Genomic DNA, 6,058 nt, shown 5'->3' with positions numbered 1-6,058 from the left:
AGGTAAACAGCAGCTTTGCCTGAAACTTCCCCCTAAAGTGAAGGACGACGCTTTTGTTGACACAAGTCTTGATTTCAACCATCATATTGATTTCTGGAATTTTGCAGAGCTGGAAGCGTGCGGAGCGAATTGCCGATTATAAAGTTCGAGCAGGTTTTGACAGCGTTGTTGAGGTTAAGAATGAACGTAATACCGCTGGATTCTGGCTAAGCCGTTTGCTGTTTGGTCCAAACCAGAGCCATAATGTGATCAAACACATCAGTTCTGCTCCTCTGTCTTTTGTCATCTCTCGTCTTTTTCCACCTCTGAGCTTTGCTGCAGCTTTTCGTTTATTTGCACATACACCGCTGAAAAAGAAGGGAGGAAGAAAGAGGGATACAAACAGAGTGCGGTTGAGGCAACGAAAACCCCGAGGGGTTTATAAAAACATCTTACCCCAAAAGAAGAAGAAGAAGAAGAAGAAGAAAAAAAGAGGATTAGATTGCTGCTGTCATGGAAAATGCCTGTAACTGCAATTTGGGTGTTTTTCTTTTGCGTACCTGAATTCTAACTTTCCATGGTCATTTAGCGAGCTGTAATATGTGGAGAACTCTCTGACCCTCGGGGGGGTTTTAAACTCAGTAACTTTAAAAATGTGAATGACCACATAAAAGCAACATGATAAAACTAACCACAGCTGAGTTCAGACTTTGTCATTTCATAGTTACAATGGGAGAAATTAAAATGTGTGGTCAAATAAAAGGGCTACATCCAAACCATATATTGTGTATGCACAATTCCTTGTCCCTGCTGTATGGAGTGTTTGGACATCCCTACGCCAAGCTTTATTTGGAAATATTATAATATCTAAGCCCCACAAACCCCCCTTTAGGTAAACCCCTTTAAAGATAAATAAAAGCAGAGCAGTAAATGCTGCTCCAAGTGGGAATACGGCTCTTATTTTGGTGAGAGGGGGGGGTCATTACTTCTTTATTAAAAATGTAAAAATAGAACACCTCCTCAGCAGTGTTTGACCTCTTTCCATCTCAATCGGAGACACAGGCCAAATGTCAAAGTGCCAATGAATCGTCTCTCAGCTAATAACTCCGACGAGACGCATTTTAAGTCCCCCTTCATCGCCTTTTGATCTCCTGAGCTGCGTTCGACGGCAGTGAAGCTGGGACCGTTTGTCATAGCCAGGGGCGCTGGGAACCAGCGAGACGGGGACGCGCCATGAAAATCTGACTGTCAACGTGCCCTCCTCAATTTATTAAGCGGCCCTCAGAGCGCGGAGCCGGGATTTTGACCCTGATAATGCAAAGCCTAGGGGGGAAATGGCATCGAGAAGCAAGCTCCACATCCTGTTGTGCCGCGGTCAAAATGAGATGCTAATTAATTACCATTGGCATCTTTAGCAATGCATGTCAGCTCCTATTTGGTATATCAATCTGTTATGGGATCAAACTGAGGCATGCGAGGCCGTCGCTGGTTCCTGCAGCCGCTGGTTGCACAGGCTTCACCCCGAGGTCACGGCAAACGCTGACTGTGACCCTGTGCTTTATGCGAAGCAGTTTAAAATGCCCACAGCACATAATAACCATCAGGAATGTGATGACATTATGGATCCATAACAATGAATCACTGAGTACCAGGACGTTTGTTAAACCTAACATTACTAAAAGACCTTTGCTCTAAAAGTGTCCGGTTCTTGAGGAAGAATTGCAATCTGGGTAATGTAGGAGAAGTATAGCAAGTGCTAAGTACATATTAAGAACATACAGGAGTCTTTGCTAAATATTTACTACATTTTACACAGCCCAGGTTATAGATTAATGAGAATTCATTCAAATGTTTTAAAATATAAATAAAAAACTAAATTACATTATTTGGAAAAAGGCTAGCATGAATGTAACGTGTAGTAATTACGCTAAAACATACTTTAGATTGTAAGAGGTTGGACTTTCTCTTCCATTCATCCTAAAATAATATGTTTATGAGATACTATGACATTTGTTTTAACGTGGAATGAAAAACAAATCACTTTAGTCTATAATATATAATATGAATAAAGTAATATATCCGTCTTTGTACCATTGAAAGACAAAGAGATATATCACTGGGGGGGGGGGGGGGGGGGGGGGAAATAGGACAGAAAGTACGTTATAAACAAATTAGGCTAACACCCCTGAGGACGTGACTTCTGCGATGGCTTCCACCGTACACAAAAACCAAGAAGCAAATGTAGAAAAAGAATTAATCAAACAGGTTGACCAGGTTCCTGCTTCACCAGGAGGCCAACAGCAGCAGCAAGTCATTAACCGGAGATAATAAGCACAAGGTCAGGAGATTTCTGAATCATCTCCCTTCTCCCCACTGTTCTGTCAGACTCCTATGAAGTTGTGTTTGAGAGCGGGCTCACGTTAATCAGCGCTTTAATTGCCACTTGCCTCAGAGTGTGTGGGGAATAAGGCCAATTTCTCAGAGTCTCTCCTTCAGGAGGATGCAGACAGGTTCTTGGAAAGAGAGAAGTCTGTCAGAGTGGATTACTGTCACAGTCTGCTTTTAACATTTCAGGAACAGCAACACTGAAGTTATCACAAAGGTGTCTTTCTGCAGGGAAGTTGTTACGAGTTATATAAACAGTTTGCATAGAGCTGCACATTAACTGTGTTATTCATAATGTGTATTAGTGTCAGTGAATGTCTCTGCTACAGCTGCAGTGCTAACAGTAGCAACGTAGCAGAATAAGAGTTTTAGTCAACGTGTCCTCAAACAACAGGTCGTAAGATATCTCACGAACAGTTATGTTCCGCAACACGTGTCCATTTCTGCTTCTTACATGCAGTCTTTTCAAAATAAACTTCCGTCTTCACAGGAAACGACTTGTTTAGGTTTAGGAAAAGATCAGGGCTCAGGTTCAAATAACTATAGAAGTTACTTAAGTACGGAAGTTACATGACAAAATAAATATGGTCTCCTGGATGGTAGCGGAAGTAGTGTAGTAGTAGCAGTAGTAGTAATATCAGTATTAGCAGTAGTAGCAACAGCAGTAGTAGTAGTATCAGTATTAGCAGTAGTAGTAGTAGTAGTAGCAACAGCAGTAGTAGTAGTAGAAGCAGTAGTATTCAGAGTAATAGTAACAGTAGTAGCAACAGTAATATAAGTAGTGGCATGAGCAGTAGCAGAAATAGTATAGGAATAATAGTTTTAATAGTACTAGTAATAGAAACAGCAATACAAGTAGCAGTAGTAGTATTAGTAGTAGTAGCAGTAGTATTATTAGTAGCAGTCATAGTAGCAGTAGTATTAGTAGTAGCAGCAATAGCAGCAGTAGTAGTAGTAGCAATATTAGTAGTAGTATCAGTAGTAGTATTAGTAGCAGTAGAAGCAGTAGTAGTAGCAGTACTAGTAGTAGTAGCAGTAGAAACAGTAGCAGTACTAGTAGCAGTAGAAGCAGTAGTAGCAGTACTAGTAGTAGCAGTACTAGTAGCAGTACTAGTAGCAGTACTAGTACTAGTAGCAGTACTAGTACTAGTAGCAGTATTAGTACTAGTACTAGTAGCAGTAGTAGCAGTACTAGTAGCAGTATTAGTACTAGTAGCAGTATTAGTACTAGTATTAGTAGTATAAGTAGCAGCAGTAGTAGCAGTACTAGTAGTAGTAGCAGTAGTATTAGTAGCAGCAGTATCAGTAGTAGTAGCAGTACTAGTAGCAGTACAAGTAGTAGTAGCAGTACTAGTAGCAGTACTAGTAGCAGTAGTAGTACTACTAGTAGCAGTACAAGTAGCAGTAGTACTACTAGTAGCAGTACTAGTAGTAGCAGTACTAGTAGCGGTAGTAGCAATACTACTAGTAGCAGTACTAGTAGCAGTAGCAGCAGTACTAGTAGTAGTAGCAGCAGTACTAGTGGAAGTAGTAGTAGTAGCAGCAGTAGTAGCAGTAGTAGTAGTAGCAGTAGCAGTAGTAGCAGTACTAGTAGCAGTAGCAGCAGTACTAGTAGTAGTAGCAGCAGTACTAGTGGAAGTAGTAGTAGTAGCAGCAGTAGTAGCAGTAGTAGTAGTAGCAGTAGCAGTAGTAGCAGTACTAGTAGCAGTAGCAGTACTAGTAGCAGTAGCAGTAGTAGCAGCAGCAGTAGTAGTAGCAGTAGCAGTAGTAGCAGTACTAGTAGCAGTAGCAGTACTAGTAGCAGTAGTACTGTATGTAAATATTATGTAAACGTTGAATGTATCTGAGTGAAAGGATGTTTGTGTGTGTAGCAGGATCCTGTTGGTTTAGCATCCCTTCCTAATATCATTGCATTATCCAGCGAGTACGAACTGTGCATCTCTTTAATAACTCCATGTCCATGTGATTAATGGACATTGCTTAATAAATTTCCTGTAATTAAGTGTCCACCTGCAGCCTGCCTGGAATCAATTACCTTTTTGTTTATGCAATTTCCTCGAGGTATTTAGTTATGTGCTTCCATTATGGAGTTGTAAGATAATATCTGCTTATTCTGCTAATTCCCATGTTACCGTATGTGACAAAGCGGGCTGAAGGCCTGAAGCAAAGCGCAGTGCAGAGCAGATGGATGGCAGTGAACGCAGCACTGCTACTTCATGGCCTTAGTGACGGATGTTTGCTGTTAATAAAAAGATAATGATAAGATAATAACGCATGTTATTTTACTGTATATCTGGGGCTTGCGTTTCATAATACTCTCAGACGCCACGAGATTAAAAAACAAATGACATGACATGAAGGCGGCTTCTGGAAGAAGCCTCTGCACACACACGTGCATTTACCCCCGACAGGTTAAATCCATATCCACAGCACCACCTTCATCCACCTCTCTGACAGATCAACTCCACCGACTGTATATAAAATGTGAATTTCTACTCAACACAAGTGTTTGGCTGCATCAGACCGTCGTGCGGTCATGAAATCAGATGACTCATTAGTGCAACAAGGGTGACCTTTTCATAAGGGCGGTGACATGTGAGGAAGGTCACTGTGGTTAAATGGCACACCCCAAAGTGACTGTCAATCAAGCGGCTGCCACCGTGTCGCCATGGCTGTCATCGTGCAGCAAATATTATGCAAGGACGCCGGGGTGAATTAACCTTCCACTGCGAGTGTGCCGCGCTGCTTGAACCGCTTCCAGATTCGTCAAAAAGAAAGGTTCTCTGAAATCTATGAATTTGAAAGGGTAAGTAGTGAATTTACACTTAACAAACTGGTTGTTTAGAAGAAGCTTCATCTTCAAGCCACCTGTGAAGACAGCAGTTAGGGGCGGAATGATTCAGACAGCCAACAGCTCAATCTTCTGCCACTTTTTGAGGTATCCAGGTCTGGCATTAATTCAGCCCTGCTTCAGGGCTCATCAAAAGTAAGTGAAGGTGTGAGATTAGAAATTGTTTTTTTGTGTTTTTCTCGGCTCTCCTGCGGTAGTTTAGTGTTTGCGGCTTCATGCCCTGACAAGAAGTGACTGCAGGCACTCGAGGTGAGTCTGTGCGGGAAATCAGTTTAGAAATTACTGTTGGTGGGAATGAGTGTGGCGCACATGAATGAGAAATAGATGTCAGTGTGCATTTCAGCAGCCAATCACTTGAGTGGGGCTCTCCAGGAACACAAGTGAGAAGTGGGCAAATAATTGGACTCCCTGTGTCCTGTTAAAATATGTGTGTCGGTAGAAGGAGCCGGGGAAGGTGTACTTCACCCGGCAGAACACCGAAGATTTGATAAATATGAGAAGGGAGGCACTTGAGGCTTTCACTCCAACTTTCCGAAAGAAAAAACAAGACGCTGCAATAATAAGTGAAACAACATTTACTGCGTATCAATCTGCATCCGCCCTGTTTGTACCAGAAGGTTCAAACAGGTGGCTCTGCATGAACTTCTGCAGGATCGGATCAAAGTTTATACATCAGAGCAGAAGTTAGGAAATCGCAAATGTGGAAAAGAGTAATGATTCATTAACGTCCATTTCAAAAAGGTTTTGAACTTCTGTGCAACATGAATGGAAACAAATAGAAATGTTTACGCCAGAATTATAATTCTTCAAAGACACATGTATTATTTGGTAACTGCGGCAGCT

Source organism: Cottoperca gobio, chromosome 2, assembly GCF_900634415.1.
Source record: "Cottoperca gobio chromosome 2, fCotGob3.1, whole genome shotgun sequence".
Lineage (NCBI taxonomy): Eukaryota > Metazoa > Chordata > Actinopteri > Perciformes > Bovichtidae > Cottoperca > Cottoperca gobio.
The sequence above is the reverse complement of the archived record's forward strand: the minus strand, read 5'-3'. Positions refer to the sequence as shown.